At 46.7% G+C, this 25,331-nt stretch overlaps 1 protein-coding gene across 3 annotated transcripts in view; it reads left to right on the top strand.

Moving 5' to 3' along the window:
- The window catches only part of LOC132382879 (integrin alpha-M-like), a 66,496-nt gene that overhangs the window by 818 nt on the left and 40,347 nt on the right, over window positions 1-25,331 (top strand). For 2 of the 3 annotated variants that reach the window (XM_059953384.1, XM_059953382.1), the window contains exon 2: window positions 24,196-24,382. The exons of the other annotated variant lie outside the window; for it this stretch is intronic. The gene's annotated coding sequence lies outside the window, so the exon portion shown is untranslated. The remainder of the gene's footprint in view (window positions 1-24,195; window positions 24,383-25,331) is intronic. 3 annotated transcript variants of the gene reach the window in all.

Genomic DNA, 25,331 nt, shown 5'->3' with positions numbered 1-25,331 from the left:
CCTTCCGCCATCTTCTTCAGGCGCCGCCGCTTTAAGCCCTCATGTTGGGGAACGGTTGTGCCCGTGATGGGACTGACTGAGTCTACAACTCTCTGCAGCCTCTTGTGATCACGGTCCAACTAGACAGAACGCTTTAGGCCGTACCCCTGTGGAAATTTGCAAGTCGTCGGTGATAGACCGAATTCCCCCAATTTCCTAGTGAAGTAGAGCCCTAGGCGTGTGTCCTTCGTGATCGAATCGATATGTTGGGCTAGGGGAAGACCGTCTCGTTGTTGGCGCCCAGAAACTTGCTCACCCTTTCCACCGCTGACCCTTCAACAAGAAATGCTACGCCTTCTTTCGTGTCTTACCCACTTGCGTGGCTATCACTGAACTTTGAAGCTGGACCGCAAGAAACAGGAACAGTTCAATACTCTGCCATCAGATTTCTGAACTGTCCATGATCCAATGAACACGACTTCACTCTTCCTCTTTTGCACTAATGCTTTAGTTTTATAATTTTATGTATTACACTTCACAGCTGCCGTAAAACAACAAATTTGACGACTTAGGCCAATGATAATAAAACTAATTCTGAGTTATATAGCACGAATAAGATCCATTCTACTCATCTTATCCATGCCGACCAGGGTGTCTATCAAAGCTAGTGGCATATTTTTCACTATTGCCTACGTCTCTCTAACCCTTGCCCGTTCTTATGTGCGATTATATAACCTTTTAAATTATGTAATTGTACCCGGGTCTTCTTTGCCCTTTGATCTCGTTTAACATTTGCCCTTCCTCCCTCCCTTCTGCACGCGCTCTTTCTCTCTCTCTGTCTATTTCTCCTCTCTTCCCCTTTCACTCTCCCTCCCCTCCCTCTCCCTACCCTCCCTCTTCCATCCCTCCCCTACCTTTTTTCCACCCGCTACCTATCTCTCCTCCTCCACTCCTCTCATTCTCTGCTCTCCTTCTCCTTTTCCCCTATTCCCCTCTCCTCTCCCTCTTAACCCTTCACTCGCTCTCTTCCCCAACCCCTCTTTCCCTCTACCCTCCCCCACTCTATCTCATTCTCCCCTTCCCCACCACTCTATCTCCTTCTTCTTTCTCGCCCTCTGCATTCCCCTGTCTCGCTGCAGACTCCTCATGCCCTGGGGGAGAGACTGTGATCACAGAGGTTATTTGTGGCCCTCGTGATCGTATATAGCTCGGTGTTTGTGCCGAACGAAATTAACTTCCTTCTCTCTCCACTCCCCCCACCCCATCTTATACCCTCTTAAACATCTCTTTCGTATCTTCCTCGACTGCCACCTCCCCCCGGGCAGCACATTCCATGTGCCCCCCACTTTGTGTAAAAAACACACTTGCCCCACACGTCTCCTTTCAACTTGTCTCACCATGACTGCAAGCCCTCTATATCAGACATTTCCACCCTCATGGAAATCACACTGGCTGTCTATTGTATTTTCTATTAGGCTCCCCTCAGCCCCTGCCACTCCAGGGAAAACAACCTACGGTTTTACGACTTCTTCTTATAGTTGAAGCCTTCTCGATTGCATTTTCATCGACACACCTGTCCAGATACATCACGGCTTGGTCCGGGAACTGCTCTTCCTGTGATCACAAGAAACCATAGAGAGTGATGGGCAGAGACTGAGCACATCACGGATACCAGCCTCTGCTCCACGAACTCCGTCTAATTTTTCAGCAGCCTCGGTAAAGCAGCCGGCATAATCAAGCACCCCCACCCCACTCACACCGGGCATTCTCTCTTTTACCCTTTCCCATCGGGCAGAAGATACAAAAGCCTGAAAGTACATCCCACCAGGTTCAAGGACATCTTCTTCCTCACTGTTGTAAAACTATTGAACAATCCCCGAGTACGTTGTTGGACTCGTCACATCCCAACCTACCTGATCGCAGCTCTTGCCCTCTATTTTCTGCCAGCACTGCACTTTCTCTTCAGCTGCTACATTTTATTCTGTTATTGTATTTCCTGTGCTACCTCAGTGTTCGCATGTGGCCTAGTGGATAAGGCATCGGTCTGGTGATCTAAAGGTCACTGGTTCGAGACTCAGTTGAGGAATCGTGTTGTTTACTTCAGCAAGGCACTTAACAACACATTGTTCTGCGACGACAACAGTGCCAGGCTGCTTGGGTCCTGGTGACCTTCACTTGGACAACATCGGTGACATGGAGAGGGGAAGGCTTGCAGCAAGGGCAACTGCCGGTCTCCCATACAACCCTGTCCATGCCTGCATCCTGGAACCCTTCCAAGGCGCAAATCCGGGGTGTCACGACACTAACGGACGTATATATACACATATACTCAATGTAATGTAAATAATTGATCTGATTGCACATTATGCAAACCAGCCTCTTCCCTTCACCTCGGCACGTGCGGCAACAATAAAACCAATACTAATTCCAATTCCAATTCCAAGCTGCAAGTGAAGGTGGGAAGCGACGAAGGGCTGAGGGTGTGGTAATAGAGCTTTGACCTGCGCCCAATCCACGTTTGAGATTGATTAGCAAAAGCAAATTAAAGGAAGGCAGGGGCAGGCACGGCCGTCGTCGCCTGAGTGACCGGAGTGGTGAACTTGAGGCTTTAGCTCCACGAGGTGTCATACAGAGGAAACAATGAAAAGGGAAGCTCTAGGCTAATTTTTGTTTTCCATTCCCTTCTTTATATCTGCTCAGTTAGAACAGTACAGATGGCAGACAGGATAGTGGAATGCTACTCTAGCGGGATGTCAGTGGCTAGGAAGACCTCCAGTGTCCCGGATGACTACAACTGTGAGAAGTTCATCCATCTATAGCTTCCAACAATCTGCGTTAAGCAGATGGAACTGGAACTAGAACTTCTGATCTTTCGGGAGGCTGAAGGGGGGATAGAAAGGTAGTCACACACAAGATGCAGCCACAGGAACTGGGTAACAGTCAGGAAGGGGAAAGGGGTTAACGAGCCAGTACAGAGTACCACTGAGACCATTCCCCTCAACAACAGGTATATCATTTTGGATACTGTCGGGTGCGATGACCTAACAGAGGGAAGTCACAGTGATCGGGTCTCTGGCACTGAATCTGGCTCTGTGACCCTGAAGGGAAAGAGGGAGAAGAGGAACACTGTGGTGATAGGGATTCGTTAGATAGTGGAATGGACAGGAGGTGTTGTGGGCGAGAACGAAATTCCCGGATGGTATGTTGCCTCCCGGGTGCCAAGCCAAGGACACCTCAAGTCCAATCCTCGGCATTCTTAAGAGGCAGGGCGAACAGCCAGAGGTCGCGATCTCTGTTCGTGCCAATGACGTGGGTTGGAGAACTGAAGAGGTTCTGCAGAGGGAGTTCAGGGAGTTAGGTGCGAAGGTAAGGACAGGAGCTCCAGGATTGTGATCTCAGAATTGCTACCCGTGCCACGTGCTAGTGAGGCCTGAATTAGGAAGATTATAATAACATCTTAGCTGGAGCCAGAGTGCCGGAACAGTTCGTGGAGAGGTTGTGGAGGCAGATGGTAGTAAGACCTCAGACAAAGTCAGGATGCAAAAGGTTGAGCCTTGTGCGAGTAGGGTCCTGGGTTTCTTATATTTCAGTGCAAGAGGTGCCGTAGGAAAGCCGGATGCGCTAGGGCACGGATCACCATCTCGAAATACGACGTTGCTGCCATTGATGAGACTTTGTTGCTGGAGAATCCGACTGGCAGCTCGATATTTCTGGGTTCTGTTGGTTTGGCCGTGACAGAGTGGGAGGGATTAAAGGAGGAGGGACAATGTTACTAGCCAGGGAAAATGTCACGGCATTGTTCCATCAGGACCAAGTGGAAAATTCGACTAGTGAGGCGCTATGGATGGAGCTCAGAAATAAAAAAAGGAATGACCACGTTAATGGGGGTCAAGAAACATAACCAGACTGTAGGAATAGATGTAAGGGAGAAGGAAGAAAAAGAAGACAGTAAAGTTCTTTGAAACAGAGAGGAAAAGGTGGAGAATTTCTTAAATGCATTTATTTTTAATGCTAGGAGCATTGTAAGAAAGGTGGATGAGCTTAGAGCATGGGTTGAAATCTGGAAATATGTTGTTGCAGTTATTAGTGAAACATGTGTTACGTATCCCGGAACTGGGTTGTCAAACCAGCAGAAATGGAACACTCGTTGGAGTCTGTAATTACTAGAAACTAACAAAGTTTATTAGTAAATTAAGTAATACAGTACACTAAATGCAAGGATATAAATGTAACAGGTTAGCAATGATAATACACAGAAGTATGGGAATAGAAATGAACCAAGCTCTATCGAAGTCTAGGGGTAAATAATCAGTCTTCCAGTGAAGCAGAGTTCAGTTCAGTTTAGTGTAGTTCGAGATAGTTGATGTGGTACCGTTGAAGAGAGAGAGAGAGAGAGAGAGAGAGAGAGAGAGAGAGAGAGAGAGAGAGAGAGAGAGAGAGAGAGAGAGAGAGAGAGAGAGAGAGAGAGAGAAACAGTGAGAGAGAGATAGAGAGTGTGTGTGTGTGAGAGAGAGAGAGTGTGTGTGTGTGTGTGTGAGAGAGTGAGAGAGAGAGAGAGATAGAGTGTGTGTGAGAGAGAGAGAGTGTGTGTGTGTGTGTGTGAGAGAGAGAGAGAGAGTGTGTGTGTGTGTGTGTGTGTGTGTGTGTGAGAGAGAGAGAGAGAGAGAGAGAGAGAGTGAGTGAGTGAGAGATACAGCTGAGATTTCAGGCAAACCGTCCGTTGTCTTCTTGTCCTGTTGTGATCACCGACTGTGACCCCTCCGTTCCAGATGCGACCGTTCTTCCGTGGTGAACCCGTCACCCAGCCAAGGGTGGACACACAACAGGTTCCCACCGGTCGTCCCTTTACACCCTGTGAGCTTCTGGCCGAGTCCCGTGAATCGGTCCTCCAAACTCCAACCGACTTGTAGGGGCACAATCCACCCTTCAGCGTCTCGTGGCGTGTCTCCTGTGTCCTAGCAAACCCGCTATTTTATCCCCCCCGATGGGGTATCACCTGTCCGTCAAACTTCACCACTTCCTTTTGTCTCAGCAGGAGTGTTAACGAGCAGGTCATGTTCAAAGCAAAATGTCCGTGGCAGTATCGCTGCAGACGCCAAAATACTAAATTATGTGTATCTCTCTCGTGATCTCTTTATCATTAGCAGCATTCGTTCAGCAGCTCTGCTTGGCTTCACACATAACACCCTCACCCTTAAAGGTATTTTTTTTACCGGGGTTAAGAATTAAGGACATGAATGCACATTACAAAATACACTCAAATATACAGGTAGTCATCAGCTATTAGGCCAATACAGAGAACTTTACATTTAACATCTGGATAGACAATCAGCAATCACATTTTCGGTTTCTTTTACGTGTTTTATCTTTATATCAAATTCCTGTAATATCAGACTCCAACTAAGCAAGCGTCTGTTTTTATCCTTCATGGTGGTCAAAGACACGAGTGGATTGTGATCCGTGTAAACTATCAGTGGCTTCCTTGCCGGACAAATATAAACCTGAAAAAGTTGTAACGCCGGAATGATTGACAGTAATTCCTTTTCCACAGTGGAATAATTTCTCTGATGGACATTGAGCTTCTTGGAGAAATAAGCCACCAGGTGTCCAAGTCCAGCCTTGTCTGTCTGCAACAGCACCGCCCCTGACGCTTCGTCGTTAGCACCTGTTGCTAGGGAGAAGGGTTTTGAAAAGTCAGGCGCTTTCAATACAGGGTGGTGACACAGTATCGTCTTCAGACTCTCGAAGGCAAAGGTCATTCCACACAAACTTCTCGCTCTTCGGCAAGAGCTTAGCAAGAGGGAGGGCAATATCCGCAACGTTTTTACCCACCATCCCCCTAAACCTTCTCAGAGCCCTCTTGTCCGTCGGGATGGGAACTTCAGCGATAGCCTGCACCGGTGCCAGCTGCCCCTGTCCTACCACATATTCCAGATATGTGACCGTAGCGTGGCCGTACTCACTTTTCGCGAGGTTTACTGTCAGATTGGCCTCAGACAGCCGTTTAACAGTTCCTCTACCGCCACAATGTGCTCATCCCATGTGTCACTCCAGACCACCAAATCGTCAATATACGCTTATGTGTTCTTTAATCCTTTTATCACTAAATTAATCATCCTCTGGAAGGTCGCTGGGGCGTTGTTCATGCCAAAAGGTAAGACATTGTACTCATATAACCCTGATGGAGTGACAAAGGCTGAAATTTCTCTAGCTCTGTCAGTTAAAGGGACACACCAGTACCTTTTCAACAAATCGATCTTTGTGATGTACTCAGCCCTCCCCACTTTATCGATGCAATCGTCCACCCTTGGGATGGGGTAAGCATCAGTTTTTGTGATGGCGTTCACCTTTCTGTAATCTGTATAGAATCGTATGTACAGATCAGGTCTCCGGACAACCACCCAGGGAGAGGCCCATTCCGAGTGGGATGGCCTAATTATACCTGTAGCTAGCATGTGTTCAAGTTCTTTTCCCACTAGCTTGCTCTTTCCCAAGTTCATCCTATAAAGGTGTTGCTTAATAGGCTGGTCTGCAGTAACAATAACATCATGTACCGTCCCCTTGCATCGCCTCGGGACATCCGGACCCACATCTACATGTGATAATCAGCGGCTCGCTCTGTCCAGGGGTTAAGTGAGACCTTATCAGCAAGTTTGTTCAGAACAACAGAGTTCTCCAATCTGGTCGGCACCATGTTTATCTTTTCAAGACGTGTTTTCCCCTTATCATTTGGCACCACGGCCTCATTTATTTTTGTGACAGCAACGACTTATCTACTTTTTCATCCTGCTAAGCTTTTAGCATATTGTTATGCACTAATTGAGTTGGCTTACGTCTGTCCGGAGTTTCAATAACATAATTCGAAGAGTCTATCTGTTTAATTACTTTGTACGGACCGTGAAATCTCGCCTGGAGGGGGTTGGTTACCAATGGAAACAGAACTAAGACGCTATCGCCCGCTTGAAACATTTGCTCTCGTGCTCGTATATCATACCACTGCTTCATTTTTGTTTGGGAGTCTCGGAGATTTTCCCTGGCAAGGTCACAGATCCCACTAAGCCTCTCGCGGAATTTTAAAACATAGTCAATCACACTGACCTGTACTGCCGGGCTGGACCATTGTTCTTTAAGTGAGGTCAGAGGTCCTCTGGGCCTATGACCGAAGACGCGCTCGAATGGGCTGAACCCTAATGACTCCTGAACCGTATCTCTTACTGCGAACAACAGGAGAGGCAATGCATCATCCCAATCTCTAGCGTTCTCCTGACAGTAAGTTCTGATCATTGTCTTTAAGGTTGCGTGGAATCTCTCCAGCGCCCCTTGAGACTCCGGATGGTATGCAGAAGCCAAAATTTTTTTTAGTTCCCATCTCATCCAACACCCGTCGGAATGTGCGAGATGTGAAGGTGCTCCCCCGATCTGACTGAATTCCCTTTGGCAACCCCTTTACAAGCGTCTTTACCACTGCGGGAGCTTTGATGCTTGCCAGGGGCACGGCTCCAGAAATCTAGTGGCGGCACACATCATAGTCATCACATACTCTCGCCCACTCGCAGTTCTGGGCAGGGGACCGACAAAATCCACAATTATTCGGGAAAAGGTTCCTCGAAAGCGGGTATCGGTCGAAGGGGCGCATTCGGCAGGACCTGGTTTGGTTTACCTACCACCTGACATGTGTGACACCGTCTACAGTACTCAATAATATCCTTCCTCATGTTCGGCCAGTAAAACTTTTTCATAATTCGATCGACTGTTTTCCTCACCCCAAAATATCCACCGAGGGGTATCTTATGGGCCAGGTTAAAAATCTCGTCCCTATAAACTTTCGGCTCTACCACCTGGTGTACTAGCACCCAATCCTCATCTGCGGGTATAGTCTCCACTTCCTCATCAGTACTCCCTCCTTCATATAATAGCCCACTGGTTCCTTTTTTATTTCTGCTTCAGATAGAGCTGTCTCCTTCAAAACTATCAGCTCCTCGTCTCGTTCCTGTTCCCGTATAAATTCCTTCCTCGCTACTGATAAATCTACCTAAACTCCCTCACTTCCTTCAGCTCCACTACCCTCCTTTTTCTCATTTTCTAACCCCCCCCCCCCGGTACAAGGCTGGTAAAAACATCTCAGCTAAATCCACATCCGCTTCGGCAGCCTTTCTGGACATGCTTCGAGTTAAACCCGAGTATCTGCGGGCGGGTCCTCAGCCCTGGCAGGCTTGCTCGTCAGCTTCACTGCTGAGTACACATCTCCACCTGCAAGGTCATTACCGAGTGAAACCTCCGCGTCGTCCGTCGGTAATTCGGACCTCACCCCTATCGTGACCGGTCCGGATACCAAGTCACTTTTCAGATATATCTGGTGCAAAGGTATTGCCTCAGTCCATTTTCCAATGCTTTTTATCACACTGAGCTCCCCAGTCTCAGTCTCTGCACTAAATTCTAATACCTTCCTTAAGATCAATGACTGACAATCCCCAGTGTCTCTCCAGATCCGTACTGGAGCTGGGGTTGACCCCTCCTTCACCGACACCAATCTGACCAAAGTAAACTTCTCGCGCCCTTCCTGAACTCTCTCAGAGCTCTCCTTCCTTAGCGGTCTGTTTGCCGGCTCAATACACCCAGTCGGAGTCGTCGTCTTTCATTTCCCTGACTCCTTCTTTGGGGCAAAACATCTAGACGCAATGTGACCGGCTTTCCCACAATTAAAGCATACGAGACCAGGAGACTTCGTACCAGAATGCTTCCCGTTTTCCTTACCCTTCACACTAATCCCCGGCTTACTCTCTGGCTTAGCCGGCGGACTTTCTCTGCCCTCTCTACTACCTTTCTGGTAGCTCTTACTCGGGCTAAACTTTGATTTGTGCGTTAACACGTACTCATCCGCTAATTTAGCAGTTGTAGCTAATGTTTCTGCCTCTTTCTCATCTAGATAGATCCGCATACCTTCAGGGACACAACCTTTAAACTGCTCAATCAGCAGTAGCTGTAGCAGTTTGTTATAATCCCCAGTGGCCCCTTTCGAGATGCACCAACGCTCACAATACATTTGCTTCTCACGGGCAAACTCTAAATACGTGCGGTCCCACTGCTTCCTCACATTCCGGAACCTTTGCCGGTATGCCTCCGGGACCACCTCATAGACCCTGAGTATAGTCTCTTTTACCACATCATACTTCTTTGCATCTTCTGCTGACAACGCTGAGAAAGCTTACTGAGCCTTCCCCTTAAGCACACTCTGCATTAAAAGAGCCCACTTATCACCCGCCAGGTCCTGACTTAGAGCGACCTTTTCGAAATGTAGAAACTGCCGATGAACATCGGTCTCCTCAAATGGGGGAACCAACTTAACCTCCTGCGTCGCCTTGAACCCTCCACCTAGGTCCGGCATTCGGCCCCTCTCTCGCATTATCTTTAACTTCTTCAGCTCAAACGCCCTTCCTCGCGCCTTCTCTCTCTCTCTCTTTCCTCCGTTTCTCGCTCCCTCACTCTCTCCTCCCTTTCTCGCTCCTTCTCTTTCCTCCCTTTCTAGCTGCTTCTCTCTCTCCTTCCTTTCTAGCTGCTTTACTCGTAACTCATGTTCGACCCTTAATCTTTCCATCTGCAGCTGGATCGCAGCCCCACCAGGTTTGCCCACAGACACCACCTGCAGGTCCCCTTCAGGAAACACACACATAATACTCAACGAGTTATCTGTATCTCCGATCTCCTCATTGCCTGCTTCCCCTCGCAAAAATTCAACCGTTTTGCAACATGCACCAAGTCTGATTTCTTGGCATCTTCTAATGCCTCCAAGGTTGGCGTCTTTAGAAATTCCTCAATCTCTATTTCTGCTGTTTGCCCTTTTTGTTTTATTCTTTGTTTTTTTTTCCACGACCAAATCAGATACGGGAATTTAACCCAATCACTTCAACCAGTCTCATTCTTGGCGTTCAAAATCCCGGACAAGCCCACACTTATGTTACGTAACCCATAACTGGGTTGTCAAACCAGCAGAAATGGAACACTCGTTGGAGTCTGTAATTACTAGAAACTAATAAAGTTTATTAGTAAATTAAGTAATACAGTACACTAAATGCAAGGATATAAATGTAACAGGTTAGCAATGATAATGTACACAGAAGTATGGGAATAGGAATCAGCCAAGCTCTATCGAAGTCTAGGGGTAAATTATCAGTCTTCCAGTGAAGCAGAGTTTGTGGTCACCGACTGTGACCCCTCTGTTCCATATGCGATCGTTGTCCCGTTGTGGTCACCGACTGTGACCACTCTGTTCCATATGCGACCGTTGTCCCGTTATGGTCACCGACTGTGACCACTCTGTTCCATATGCGACCGTTGTCCCGTTGTGGCCACCGACTGTGACCCCCCCCCCCCGTTCCATATGCGATCGTTGTCCCGTTGTGATCACCGACTGTGACCCCTCCGTTCCATATGCGACCGTTGTCCCGTTGTGGTCACCGACTGTGACCCCTCCGTTCCATATGCGACCGTTGTCCCGTTGTGGTCACCGACTGTGACCACTCTGTTCCATATGCGACCGTTGTCCCGTTGTGGCCACCGACTGTGACCCCCCCCCCGTTCCATATGCGATCGTTGTCCCGTTGTGGTCACCGACTGTGACCACTCTGTTCCATATGCGACCGTTGTCCCGTTGTGATCACCGACTGTGACCCCTCCGTTCCATATGCGACCGTTGTCCCGTTGTGGTCACCGACTGTGACCCCTCCGTTCCATATGCGACCGTTGTCCCGTTGTGGTCACCGACTGTGACCCCTCTGTTCCATATGCGACCGTTGTCCCGTTGTGGTTACCGACTGTGACCCCTCCGTTCCAGGTGCGACCGTTGTCCCGTTGTGATCACCGACTGTGACCCCTCCGTTCCATATGCGATCGTTGTCCCGTTGTGGTCACCGACTGTGACCACTCTGTTCCATATGCGACCGTTGTCCCGTTGTGATCACCGACTGTGACCCCCCCCCGTTCCATATGCGACCGTTGTCTCGTTGTGGCCACCGACTGTGACCCCTCCGTTCCATATGCGATCGTTGTCCCGTTGTGGTCACCGACTGTGACCACTCTGTTCCATATGCGACCGTTGTCCCGTTGTGATCACCGACTGTGACCCCTCCGTTCCATATGCGACCGTTGTCCCGTTGTGGTCACCGACTGTGACCCCTCCGTTCCATATGCGACCGTTGTCCCGTTGTGGTCACCGACTGTGACCACTCTGTTCCATATGCGACCGTTGTCCCGTTGTGGCCACCGACTGTGACCCCCCCCCGTTCCATATGCGATCGTTGTCCCGTTGTGGTCACCGACTGTGACCACTCTGTTCCATATGCGACCGTTGTCCCGTTGTGATCACCGACTGTGACCCCTCCGTTCCATATGCGACCGTTGTCCCGTTGTGGTCACCGACTGTGACCCCTCCGATCCATATGCGACCGTTGTCCCGTTGTGGTCACCGACTGTGACCCCTCTGTTCCATATGCGACCGTTGTCCCGTTGTGGTTACCGACTGTGACCCCTCCGTTCCAGGTGCGACCGTTGTCCCGTTGTGATCACCGACTGTGACCCCTCCGTTCCATATGCGATCGTTGTCCCGTTGTGGTCACCGACTGTGACCACTCTGTTCCATATGCGACCGTTGTCCCGTTGTGGTCACCGACTGTGACCCCTCTGTTCCATATGCGACCGTTGTCCCGTTGTGGTTACCGACTGTGACCCCTCCGTTCCAGGTGCGACCGTTGTCCCGTTGTGATCACCGACTGTGACCACTCTGTTCCATATGCGACCGTTGTCCCGTTGTGGTCACCGACTGTGACCCCTCCGTTCCATATGCGACCGTTGTCCCGTTGTGGTCACCGACTGTGACCCCTCCGTTCCATATGCGACCGTTGTCCCGTTGTGGTCACCGACTGTGACCCCTCTGTTCCATATGCGACCGTTGTCCCGTTGTGGTTACCGACTGTGACCCCTCCGTTCCAGGTGCGACCGTTGTCCCGTTGTGATCACCGACTGTGACCCCTCCGTTCCATATGCGATCGTTGTCCCGTTGTGGTCACCGACTGTGACCACTCTGTTCCATATGCGACCGTTGTCCCGTTGTGATCACCGACTGTGACCACTCTGTTCCATATGCGACCGTTGTCCCGTTGTGATCACCGACTGTGACCACTCTGTTCCATATGCGACCGTTGTCCCGTTGTGATCACCGACTGTGACCCCTCCGTTCCATATGCGATCGTTGTCCCGTTGTGGTCACCGACTGTGACCACTCTGTTCCATATGCGACCGTTGTCCCGTTGTGATCACCGACTGTGACCCCTCTGTTCCATATGCGACCGTTGTCCCGTTGTGGTTACCGACTGTGACCCCTCCGTTCCAGGTGCGACCGTTGTCCCGTTGTGATCACCGACTGTGACCCCTCCGTTCCATATGCGATCGTTGTCCCGTTGTGGTCACCGACTGTGACCACTCTGTTCCATATGCGACCGTTGTCCCGTTGTGATCACCGACTGTGACCCCCCCCCCCCCCCGTTCCATATGCGATCGTTGTCCCGTTGTGGTCACCGACTGTGACCACTCTGTTCCATATGCGACCGTTGTCCCGTTGTGGTTACCGACTGTGACCCCTCCGTTCCAGGTGCGACCTTTGTCCCGTTGTGATCACCGACTGTGACCCCTCTGTTCCATATGCGATCGTTGTCCCGTTGTGGTCACCGACTGTGACCACTCTGTTCCATATGCGACCGTTGTCCCGTTGTGATCACCGACTGTGACCCCCCCCCGTTCCATATGCGATCGTTGTCCCGTTGTGGTCACCGACTGTGACCACTCTGTTCCATATGCGACCGTTGTCCCGTTGTGATCACCGACTGTGACCCCTCCGTTCCATATGCGACCGTTGTCCCGTTGTGGTCACCGACTGTGACCCCTCCGTTCCAGGTGCGACCGTTGTCCCGTTGTGATCACCGACTGTGACCCCTCCGTTCCATATGCGATCGTTGTCCCGTTGTGGTCACCGACTGCGACCACTCTGTTCCATATGCGACCGTTGTCCCGTTGTGGTCACCGACTGTGACCCCTCCGTTCCATATGCGACCGTTGTCCCGTTGTGGTTACCGACTGTGACCCCTCCGTTCCAGGTGCGACCGTTGTCCTGTTGTGATCACCGACTGTGACCCCTCTGTTCCAGGTGCGACCGTTCTTCCGTGGTGAACCCGTCACCCAGCCAAGGGTGGACACACAACAGGTCCCCACCGGTCATCCCTTTACACCCTGTGAGCCTCTGGCCGAGTCCCGTGAATCGGTCCTCCAAACTCCCACCAACTTGTGGGGGCACAATCCACCCTTCAGCGTCTCGTGGCGTGTCTCCTGTGTCCTAGCAAACCCGCTATTTTATCCCCCCGATGGGGTATCACCTGTCGGTCAAACTTCACCACTTCCTTTTGTCTCAGCAGGAGTGTTAACGAGCAGGTTATGTTCAAAGCATAGTGTCCTTGGCAGTATCATTGCAGATGCCAAAATACTGAATTATGTGTCTCTCTCTCGCTCGTTATCTCTCTCTTATTAGCATTTTGAATGGCTTTCCCTTATCTCTCTTTCGTTATCTCTCTCTTATTAGCAGCTTCCGTTCTGCAGCTCTGCTTAGAACACACGGTTGCAGGAGGGGTGTGATTGGCAGCTAAATATTCCTGGATTTCCTTGCTTCAGGTGTGATAGAATAGGAGGGGCAAGGGGGGGGGGTGTTGCGTTGCTTGTCAGAGAAAATACTACAGTTGTGTTCTGGCAGGAAAGATTAGTGGGCTTGTCTATGGAGAATATTTGGGTGGAATTGAGGAATGGGAAAGGTGTAGCAACACTTATCGGAGTGTATTATAGACCACCTAATGGGGAGCGAGAATTGGAGGAGCAAATTTGTAAGGAGATAGCAGATATTTGTAGTAAGCACAGGGTTGTGATTGTGGGAGATTTTAATTTTCCACACATAGACTGGGAAGCCCGTACTGTAAAAGGGATGGATGGGTTGGAGTTTGTAAAATGTGTGCAGGATGGTTTTTTGCAGCAATACATAGAGGTACCAACTAGAGAAGGGGCAGTGTTGGATCTTCTGTTAGGGAATTAAATAGGTCAGGTGACAGAGGTATGTGTTGGGGAGCACTTCGGGTCCAGTGATCACAATACCATTAGTTTCAATATAATTATGCAGAAGGTTAGGACTGGACCCAGGGTCGAGATTTTTGATTGGAGAAAGGCTAACTCTGAGGCGATGGGAAAGGATTTAGAAGGAGAGGATTGGGACAATTTGTTTTATGGGAAGGATGTAGTAGAGAAATGGAGGTCATTTAAAGGTGAAATTTTGAGGGTACAGAATCCTTATGTTCCTGTTAGGTTGAAAGGAAAGGTTAAAAGTTTCAGAGAGCCATGGTTTTCAAGGGATATTGGAAACTTGGTTAGGAAAAAGAGAGATACATACAATAGATATAGGCAGCATGGAGTAAATATAAAGAATAAGTATAAGCTCGAGGAATAATATAAATGATAAGCTCCAGGAATATAAAGAATGTAAGAAGAATCTTAAGAAAGAAATTAGAAAAGCTAAAAGAAGATACGAGGTTGCTTTGGCTAGTAAGGTGAAAATAAATCCAAAGGGTTTCTACAGTTATATTAATAGCAAAAGGATAGTGAGGGATAAAATTGATCCCTTAGAGAATCAGAGTGGACAGCTATGTGTGGGGCCGAAAGAGATGGCGGAGATTTTGAACAATTTTTTTTTCTTCAATATTCACTGAGGAGAAGGATATTGAATTGTGCAAGGTAAGGGAAACAAGTAGGGAAGTTATGGAACCTATCACGATTAAAGAGGAGGAAGCACTGGCACTTTTAAGGAATATAAAAGTAGATAAATCTCCGGATCCTGACAGGATATTCCCCAGAACCTTGAGGGAAGTTAGTATAGAAATAGCAGGAGCTCTGACGGAAATATTTTAAATGTCATTAGAAACGGGGTTGGTGCCGGAGGATTGGCGTATTGCTCATGTGGTTCCGTTGTTTAAAAAGGGTTCTTAGAGTAAACGTAGCAATTATAGGCCTGTCAGTTTGACGTCAGTGGTGGGTAAATTAATGAAAAGTATTCTTAGAGATGGTATATATAATTGTCTGGATAGACAGGGTCTGATTAGGAACAGTCAACATGGATTTGTGCGTGGAAGGTCATGTTGGATAAATATTATTGAATTTTTTGATGAGGTTATGAGGAAAGCTGTCGAGGGTAAAGCAGCGGATGTTGTATATATGGAATTCAGTAAGGCCTTTAACAAGGTTCTGCACGGAAGATTAGTTAGGAAGGTTCAATCGTTAGGTATTAATATTGAAGTAGTAAAATGGATTCAACAGTGGCTGGATGGACGATGCCAGAGAGTAGTGGTGGATAACTGTTCGTCAGGTTGGAGGCCCGTGACTAACGGTGTGCCTCAGGGATCTGTACTGGGTCCAATGTTGTTTCTCATATACATTAATGACCTGAATGATGGGGTGGTAAATTGGATTAGTAAGTATGCAGATGATACTAAGGTAGGTGGTATTGTGGATAATGAAGTAGGTTTTCAAAGTTTGCAGAGAGATTTAGGCTGGTTAGAAGAGTGGGCTGAGCGATGGCAGATGGAGTTTAATGCTGATAAGTGTGAGGTGCAACATTTTGGTGGGAATAATCCAAATAGGACATACATGGTAAATGGAGGGCATTGAAGAATGCAGTAGAACAGAGTGATCTAGGAATAATGGTGCATAGTTCCCTGAAGGTGGAATCTCATGTGGATAGGGTGGTGAAGAAAGCTTTTGCTATGTTGGCCTTTATAAATCAGAGCATTGAGTATAGGAGTTGGAATGTAATGATAAAATTGTACAAGGCATTGGAAAGGCCGAATTTGGAGTATTGAGTACAGTTCTGGTCACCAAATTATAGGAAAGATGTCAACAAAATAGAGAGAGTACAGAGAAGATTTACTAGAATGTTATTACAATGGGTTTCAGCACCGAAGTTACAGGGGAAGATTGAATAAGTTAGGTCTTTATTCTTTGGAGCGTCGAAGGTTGATGGGAACTTGATAGAGGTATTTAAAATTATGAGGGGGATAGATAGAGTTGACCTGGATAGGCTTTTTCCATTGAGTGTAGGGGAGATTCACAGAAGAGGACATGAGTTGAAACTTAAGGGGCAAAAGTTTAAGGGTAACAAGAGGAGGAATTTCTTTACTCAGATAGTGGTAGCTGTGTGGAATGAGCTTCCAGTAGAAGTGGTAGAGGCAGGTTCGGTATTGTCATTTAAAGCAAAATTGGATAGGTATATCGACAGGAAAGGAATGGAGGGTTATGGGCTGAGTGCGGGGCAGTGGGACCAAGTGAGAGTAAGCTTTCGGCACGGACTAGAAGGGCCAAGATGCCTGTTTCCGTGCTGTAATTGCTATATGGTTATATGGTTTGTATGGTTAACATTGATTGTGGTTAGTCAACATAGATTCGTGGGCGGTAGATTATTTCTAACCAAACTTATAGAGCTTTTCGAGGAAGATATCAGGGAAGTGGATGAAGGCAAGGCAGTGGATGTTGCCTATATGGACTTTAGAAAGATATTTGACAAAGACCGACACGGGAGGCTGGTAACGCTGGTACCTTTATTACTTACCCCGTAACTGGGTGTCTGACCAGCAGAGAAAGAAGAATCCCTTGGAGTCTTGTGGGACTATATTCAAAAGTGTTTATTAGTAAAATAAGCAAAACAATGCCACTAATGGAAAAAAAAATATATATATAAAACACAAGTTAGCAATAATGAATCTAAAAGTGTAGGAACATTCAGCAATATTTAAGAAGCTATCGATGTCTAGGGGTAAATGAATTGTCATAAAAATATAAAGTTCAGTTCAGTTCATGCGTGCTGAGGTAGATATGGTTGTTGTGTTGTAATCGTTGGGGGGGGGAGAGAGAGAGAGAGGGAGAGAGAGAGAGAGAGAGAGAGAGAGAGAGCGAGAGAGAGAGAGAGAGAGAGAGAGAGAACGAGATGTAACAGCAACTCTTGCGGCAGGCAAACATTTTACTCCTTTCTTAATCCGTCGTGTCGTTGTGGCCATTGAGTTATGATCCCTCTGTCATTCAGCTAGACCGTTCGTCTGTGGTGGACTTGTCACTCTGGCATGAGTGGACACACACACAAGTCCCCACCGGCCCTGCTGTAACACTGTGAGTTTAACTGACCGATCTCCTGGTTCGGTCACCGATGCCCCCACCTTTCCTGTGGGTTCCAACACTCAATCAGTGTCCACTGGTGTGTCTCCTGGTGTGTCTGAAGGGTGTCTCTCCAGACCTGTCTTTTATCCCTACTCACGGGGTCTCAGCTATTAATCAATTTTGAATGACTGTGTCCATCAAACCAGCCCACTCCGGCAGTCCACTGAGGAATGTTAATGAGCAAAATAGTAGAAGATAAATAACCCTTGCAGAGGTCATAATACAGTAAATCAACAGTCTCTCTCCCCTCTCTTATCTGTAGCAGCTGTTCTTGCATGTTTTCCATCTCTCTCTCTCATGAGCAGCATAGCATCAGTAACGGTTCGTGGTTCTCAGGGAGTGGGGATGGGTAACTCTGCACCCCATTGTCCATCAGAACTGTTCATCACTCATAACACCCCCATACTTCTGAGAATTTTCACCAAGGTGAAAACGAACTAATACAGCATATTACAGAATTAAACAAAATACAGAAGTGGTTTTAACCTCAAAAATAATACAGATACACATTCAAATTAACATCTAGATAAACCATCAGCAATTACATTGTCACTCCCTTTTACACGTTGTATTTTAATATCGAATTCATGTAACAACAGACTCCAATTTAATAACCGCCTATTTTTATTTTTCATGTTAGCCAAAAATACCAAAGGGTTGTGATCTTAGCTTAGGTGTTTATTACAAAAGCGGGAACCAATGCATGTGTGATTATACTGTGGTACATTACAGAAATTTGTGCAAATACCATTTTCTATTTTACTTTCAAACTTACCATTCAATCTTCCACGACGTTGTCTTTATTATTCACATTTTTTGTTAAAAAAAATCAAATTCCCGCAAAACCAGATCCTGTTATTCAAAGTGACATTTGGTCAACCCTTTGCCTCTTTTCCACTTAACTCTCACGTGGTTGGAACAGGCCTTCACAGACTCCTTTCACAGGAGCTATCTTGTTACCAATGTTTTCCAAACTAAGCCCAGTTGCTGAACTTCCACACCACTCATTAATTTTAAGCAGGTCGTTAATTTTATCTTCAGGATCTTTAATTCTGTTAGTTTCTCTTTTAACATCTGCAGGTGATCCCTCTTGGTCAAAACAACACTTTAAGTTCAGTCTCTCCAAATCACATCCTTGAACAACATCACCAAGTTGTTTATCCTTAAATTTCAAAACAAACTGTAATTGATTCACAGGCACCTTGTTAACAAGCCATTGTTCAGTTAACGGTCTCTTTACTTTTGTCAACAGTTCTGAAACCAAACCCGACTTTAAATTTTCTTTATTCACAAGTCTAGGAACAATACTTTTCCCTTTCCCTTCAATAATATTCACATCACCAGCTTTCATCTCCTCACTAACTTTTAACACACCTTCTAACACAAGTGACTGAGAATTCTCGCTTTCTCCCTGTGCCACGGTTAATCCTTTCTCCACTGAACCAAGTATCTGACCCAAAAGATTTGCATTCCTTTTTACCTAAGTCAGATCCCTTAGACCCTTTCTGAGTTTCAACACAAGGTTCAGTACCCTGTGACTCCATATCTTTCACATCCTGAACACAAGCAAACGGGACATCTGCCTCTCCTAGGCTTTCAATACCAGTCCCTTTTGCAAATTCTAAGTTCCCCTGATCCTCCCTCTTACTCTCTGGGCAACTCCCCTTCGGAGTAAACTCAACCTTGCGGTTTAAAACAACCTCGTCTGCTAACCCAGCAGACTCCCTCAAGGTAGCGGCATCCTTTTAATCTACGACTGCTCTCATGTCATCGGGAACACACTGAAGTTCCTCAACTGAAAACAGTTCTGTCAAACCAGACAGATCATCCGTGTCCAACCCTGGACCTTCTAACTGCCCCATCTGTTTCTTATCTTTATTCTGTGCTTCCATAACCTCCTTCCTCACTCCCAAGTGTCCACCTAGGGGTATCTTGTGAGCCAGGTTCGAAATTTCCTTCCTTGACAACACTAAATCTGCTCCGTCTCCCTTACTTTCCTTAGCTCCACTATTCTTTTCCTTCTCATCCAAGTACGTCTTCATTCTCTCAGGGATCCAACCTTTGAATTGCTCCATCAGTATTAACTTTAATAGTTTATCATAATCTCCAACGACTCCTTTTGAGGCATACCAACGCCCACAATATATTTGCATCTCACGGGCAAACTCTGAATACGTGTGGTTCCAGTGCTTTTTCAAGTTCTGGAACTTCTGCCGGCATGCCTCTGGCACCAATTCGTAAATCCTCAGTACAGCCTTTTTAACTTCCTCGTAATCCTTAGATTCGTCCATATCCAATGCCGAATACGCTTGCTAGCCTTCCCCCTAAGTACGCTCTGTACCAGAACAGCCCATTTTCTCTCAGGCCAGTTCTGATTGACAGCCACTTTCTCAAAATGGAGGAAGAACTTATCAACATCCATCTCCTCGAATGGAGGTACCAACTTGATCTCCGGACCAATCTTAAACCCCTCATTTGGGTCTGCTGCCCGGTCTCTTCCCTGCTGTACCTTTAATTTTTCTATTTCCAACTCATGCTGCCTCTATTTCTCCCTTTCTTCCCTCTGCCTATCAGCTTTTTCTCTCTGCCTTGCAACCTCCAACTCCTTTATCTGGAACTCATGCTCCCTTTTCTCCTTCTCCGAAGCCAACTTTAATCTTTCTATCTCTAACTGAACCTTACCCGCGGCAGGTTTCCTCTCAGGGAACAGGTCCAATACATCCGATGTGAACACACCCTCGGATACATAATGCATAGCTATTGCTCTCTGTATATCCAACTTGCTCATCGACGATTTCACCGCTGAGAGATTTAATCGTTCAGCAATACTCACCAATTCCGCCTTCCTGGCATCCTCCAATGCCCCCGAAGTCGGTTCTTTTAGAAATTTGTCTATTTCCATCTCTGCTGGTTTCCCGTCTGGTTATCCACGCAACCAGATCAGATAAGAGACTTTTATCCCGATTCACTGCCCCCCCCCCCACAATTTGGTAATCAAATTCCGGAAGACGAGGCCCCAATTTGTTACGTACCCCGTAACTGGGTGCCTGACCAGCAGAGAAAGAAGAATCCGTTGGAGGCTGGTGCTACTATATTCAAAAGTGTTTCTTAGAAAATTAAGCAAAACAATACCACTAATGAAAATATATATATATATCACAAGTTAGCAATAATAAACCTAAAAGTGTAGGAATAATAATAAGCAATAATAAACAAGTTCTATCGATGTCTAGGGATAAATGAATTGTCATAAAAATATAAATTCAGTTCATTTCATGCGTGCTGAGGTAGTTATGGTTGTTGTGTTGTAATCGTTGAAGAGAGAGAGAGAGAGAGAGAGAGAGAGAGAGAGCGAGTGAACGAGATGTAACAGCAACTGTTGCGGCAGGCAGACCTTTTACTCCTTTCTTAATCCGTCGTGTCGTTGTGGCCATTCAGTTGTGACCCCTCTGTCATTCAGCTAGACCGTTCTTCTGTGGTGGACTTGTCACTCTGGCATGAGTGGACACACACACAAGTCCCCACCAGCCCTGCTGTAACACTGTGAGTTTAACTGACCGATCTCCTGGTTCGGTCACCGATGCCCCCACTTTTCCTGTGGGTTCCAACACTCAATCAGTGTCCACTGGTGTGTCTCCTGGTGTGTCTGAAGGGTGTCTCTCCAGACCTGTCTTTTATCCCTACTCACGAGGTCTCAGCTATTAATCAATTTTGAATGACTGTGTCCATCAAACCAGTCCACTCCGGGAGTCCACTGAGGAATGTCAATGAGCAAAATAGTAGAAGATAAATAACCCTTGCAGAAGTCATAATACAGTAAATCAACAGTCTCTCTCCCCTCTCTTATCTGTAGCAGCTGTTCTTGCATGTTTTCCATCTCTCTCTCTCATGAGAAGCATAGCAACAGTAACGGTTCGTGGTTCTCAGGGAGTGGGGATGGGTAACTCTGCACCCCATTGTCCGTCAGAACTGTTCATCACTCATAACACCTTCGTACCTTTCAGTTTCCCAAGACCATTCTCTCTAGTTATTGTAACTTCACATACTTCATGCCCTGACACGAGAAACTTCCGCCATACCGCTAGTATCTCCAACAATGAAGACTGATGCAAAATACTTATTCAGCACGTCTGCTATTTCGTTATCCCCTATTACTACCTCTCTAGCATCGTTTTCCAGCGGACCAGTATCCACTTCCTTTACATTTCATGTATCTGAAGAAGCTTTCGATATTCTTTTTAATATTATTTGCTAGCTTATCTTTTCATTCCATCTTTACATTCTTAAAGACTTTTTAGTTGCTTTCTGTTGGCCTTTAAGAGATTCACAAACCTCTAACTTACTACTAGTCTTTGCTCTATTATATTCCCTCTCTTTGGCCTTTATGTCGGCTTTGACATGTCTTCTTAGCCATGGTTGTACCTTATTTCCTTTAGGATACTTCTTCCTCTTTAGGATTTATCTTTTCGGATCAATTCTGACCAACACCTCTCTCAAGCCTCTGTAATTACCTTTATACCTCTGTAATACTGATACATCTGAGATGGCCTGTTTCCGTGCTATAATTGTTTTATGGTTTATATGGTTAACATTGATTGTGGTTAGTCAACATAGATTCGTGGGCGGTAGATTATTTCTAACCAAACTTATAGAGCTTTTCGAGGAAGATATCAGGGAAGCGGATGAAGGCAAGGCAGTGGATGTTGTCTACATGGAGTTTAGAAAGATATTTGACCAAGTCCGGCACGGGAGGCTGGTTAAGGGGTTTCAGTTGCTCGGCTTTCAGGATGAGGGAGATTGCTTTAGACATTGGCTTTTTGGGAGAAGCCAGAGAACGGTAGTAGAGTATTACCTCTCTGACTGAGAGGCCTGCGACTAGTGGTGAGCTACAGGGATCGATGCTGGGTCAGTTATTGCCTGGGATTGATACCAATGATCTGGATGATAATGTGGTTAACTGGATCAGCAAATTTGCCGATGAGACCAAGAATGGGACTGTAGTGGTCAGTGAGGATGGCTAACATGGGTTGCAGAGGGATTTGTATCTGCTGGAAAAACTGGCTGAAAATGGCAGATGGAATTTAATGCAGTTAGGTGCGATAGTTTGTACCGGTCGGGTCAGCCAGGGTAAGTCTTACACAGTGAACAGTAAAACACTGGGAGTGTGGTAGAACCAAGAGATATGGGATTGCAGGTCCATAATTCCTTGAAAGTGGCGTCACAAGTAGATGGACTCGTAAAGAAAAGCTTTGGCACATTGGCCTGAGTACAGAAAATGGGATGTGGTGTTAAAGTTGTATAAGACGTTAGTGAGGCCTAATTTGGTGCTATGTGTACAGCTTTGGTCACCTACCTGCGGAAAAGATGTAAACAAGATTGAAAGAGTTGAAAAAAAATTTGCAAAGATATTACCGGGTCTGGATAACCTGAGTTATAAGGAAAAATTGACTAGGTTCGGACTATATTCTTTAGAACTGGAAGATTCAGTGGAGATTTGATAGAGGTATACATAATTATGAGGGGTGTGGATCGGGTAAATGAAGGCAGGCTTTTCCCACCGAGGTTGGGTGGGACTACAACCAGAAGTCGTGGCTTAGGAGTGAAAGGTGAAAGGCTTGAGGGGAACATGAGGGAAAGCGTCTGCACTCAGAGTATTGTGAGAGTTTGGAATGAACTGCGAGCTCAAGAGGTCCATGGAATTTCGATTTCATCGTTGTAGATGGTTGAAAAGGTACATGGACAGCAGGGATATGGAGGGCTATTTGTCAGGTGCACGTCCGGGAGTAGGCAGATTAGATGGTACCGGCATGTACTTGATGGGTTGTACTTCTCTATTACTCTGTGATTCGAGGTAACGGAGGAGCATGGAAGAGAGGCGGGAGAAAGAGAGCCCGTGAGAGGAGTGTGTGGATGATACAACCCTTGAATTTGTGATTATTTAGTCAACACTCCCATCTAGCGGTATCTTGACGCAATGGTAGGACCACTCGATGTCCTGACTCAGACAGTCAATCGAAGTGTTTCAGTGACTCTTAAATCGGGACGTGGATACTCTGAGACCTAAGTGACTCTGCGAACATTAGAACAAGAAGCATGGAGGAAGTTATCGGGTCGGGTAGCATATAAAACTTTGACAGATTTCTATCGATGCGCTGTGGAGAATATCCTGACTGGTTGCATCACGGCACGACATGGAAACGGCAATGGACAGGAACGGAGAAAACAGAAAAAGTGGTGGATACAGCCAATCCAAAGCAGGCAAACTCTACCCCACCATTGACTATACTTATACAGAGTACAGCATCCAACATCAAAGAAGCGCACGATTCAGGCCACGCTCTCTTCTCGCTTCGCCATCAGGAAGCAGGTACCGGAGCTTTAGGGTCCACACCACCAGGTTCAGGGTCGAGCAGCGTGGATAACTTTACTCACCTCAGCTCTGAACTGATTGCAGAACCTACAGACTCGACAGCTCATGTTTCCAGTTTTTGTTTCATTTACACGGTTTGTCTTCTTTTCCACGTTGATTGTTTGTCAGTCTTTGTTTATGTACAGTCTTTCTTTGAATTTTATTGTATTTCTCCTTTTATTTCCTGTAAGTAACTGCAAGCAAGTGAAACTCCAAAGGAAACATACTGGATATGTACATTGGGAACAATTTTACTTTGGACTGAGTTTCGAACTATGACGGCTCGTTAGACGTTTGAATACTGACTTTGAACAACAGAGGGTCTGGTGCGGGAGGGGGAAGCTCTGTAGCAGTAGGGGTTTTTCCTAACACAGTTTGTCGCCAGACACAAGAGGTCTTGCAGAGTATCCTTGCAGCAGGACACCACTGGGTGCCAGTGTTGTGTACAAATTGCAGAAAAGAATTTAGAATTGGTTTTATAATTACTAAGATATGCCAAAAAATTTGGTATTTTGCGACAGAAGTACAGAGGAAGACTTAAATTAGTGTTGACTGGTACATCACCCACAATCACGGCTGGACCAGGTGTGTCGTGACAGCAACCTTTCCGTCACCGTCAGCGGGACCAAAGAACTGATAATGGGCTTCAGGAATGGGAGATCGGGAGAACACCGCCCAGTCCTCTTCGAGGAATCAGCAGAGGAAAGTGTGAGTAGCTTTAAGTTCCTTGTCGTCGGTATCTCAGGAGATCTACGGCCCAACACATCACTGCAATCACAGAGAAGCCACGGCAGCGGCTATACTTCACTGGGAGTTTGAGAATAATCAATATGCCATCAGGGACTAGCAGATATACAGTAGAGAGCACTGTCATTAGTTGCATCACCGCCTGGTATAGATGCACCAACGCACAGGAATGCTCGAGACTGCAAGGGGCCGTAAACTCATCCAGCTCCATCACGGGTACAAAGCTCCGTACCACCAGCCTCAGGAAGGCGGCATCCATCATTAGGCGTCTTTACTATCCCCGGACTGAGAGGGCAAATGGGTTCAACTGGGGCAGTTGCGTGGTGGGGCTCCTAATGACGCGCCCCCCTCACTCACACACACACACACACACACACACACACACACACACACACACACACAAACATGATTCGAGCATTGGCTAATTGGTAGGAAGCAGCGAGTGGGAATAAAAGGATCCGTTTCTGGTTGGCTGCCAGTGACTAGTGGTGTTCCACAGGGGTCGGTGCTGGGACCACTTCTTTTTATGCTGTATATAAGTAATTAAGATGATGGAATAGATGGCTTTGTTGCCAAGTTTGCAGATGATACGAAGATTTGTGGAGAGGCAAGTAGTGTTGAGGAAACAGGTAGGATGCAGAGTGACTTAGACAGACTAGGAGAATGGACATGAAAGTGGCAAATGAAATATAATGTTTGAAAATGCATGGTCATGCACTTTTGTAATAGAAATAAATGTGCGGGCTATTTTCTAAACGGGGAAGAAATACAGGAATCTGAGATGCAGAGGGACTCGGGAGTCTTTGTGTTGAACACCCTGAAGGTTAACTTGCAGTTGAGTCGGTGGTGAGGAAGACAAATGTCATGTTAGCATTCATTTCAAGAGGTCAAGAATACAAGAGCAAAGATG

The sequence above is a fragment of the Hypanus sabinus genome, chromosome 29 (genome assembly GCF_030144855.1).
Source record: "Hypanus sabinus isolate sHypSab1 chromosome 29, sHypSab1.hap1, whole genome shotgun sequence".
Taxonomy (NCBI): Eukaryota; Metazoa; Chordata; class Chondrichthyes; order Myliobatiformes; family Dasyatidae; genus Hypanus; species Hypanus sabinus.
The sequence above is the reverse complement of the archived record's forward strand: the minus strand, read 5'-3'. Positions and strand labels throughout refer to the sequence as shown.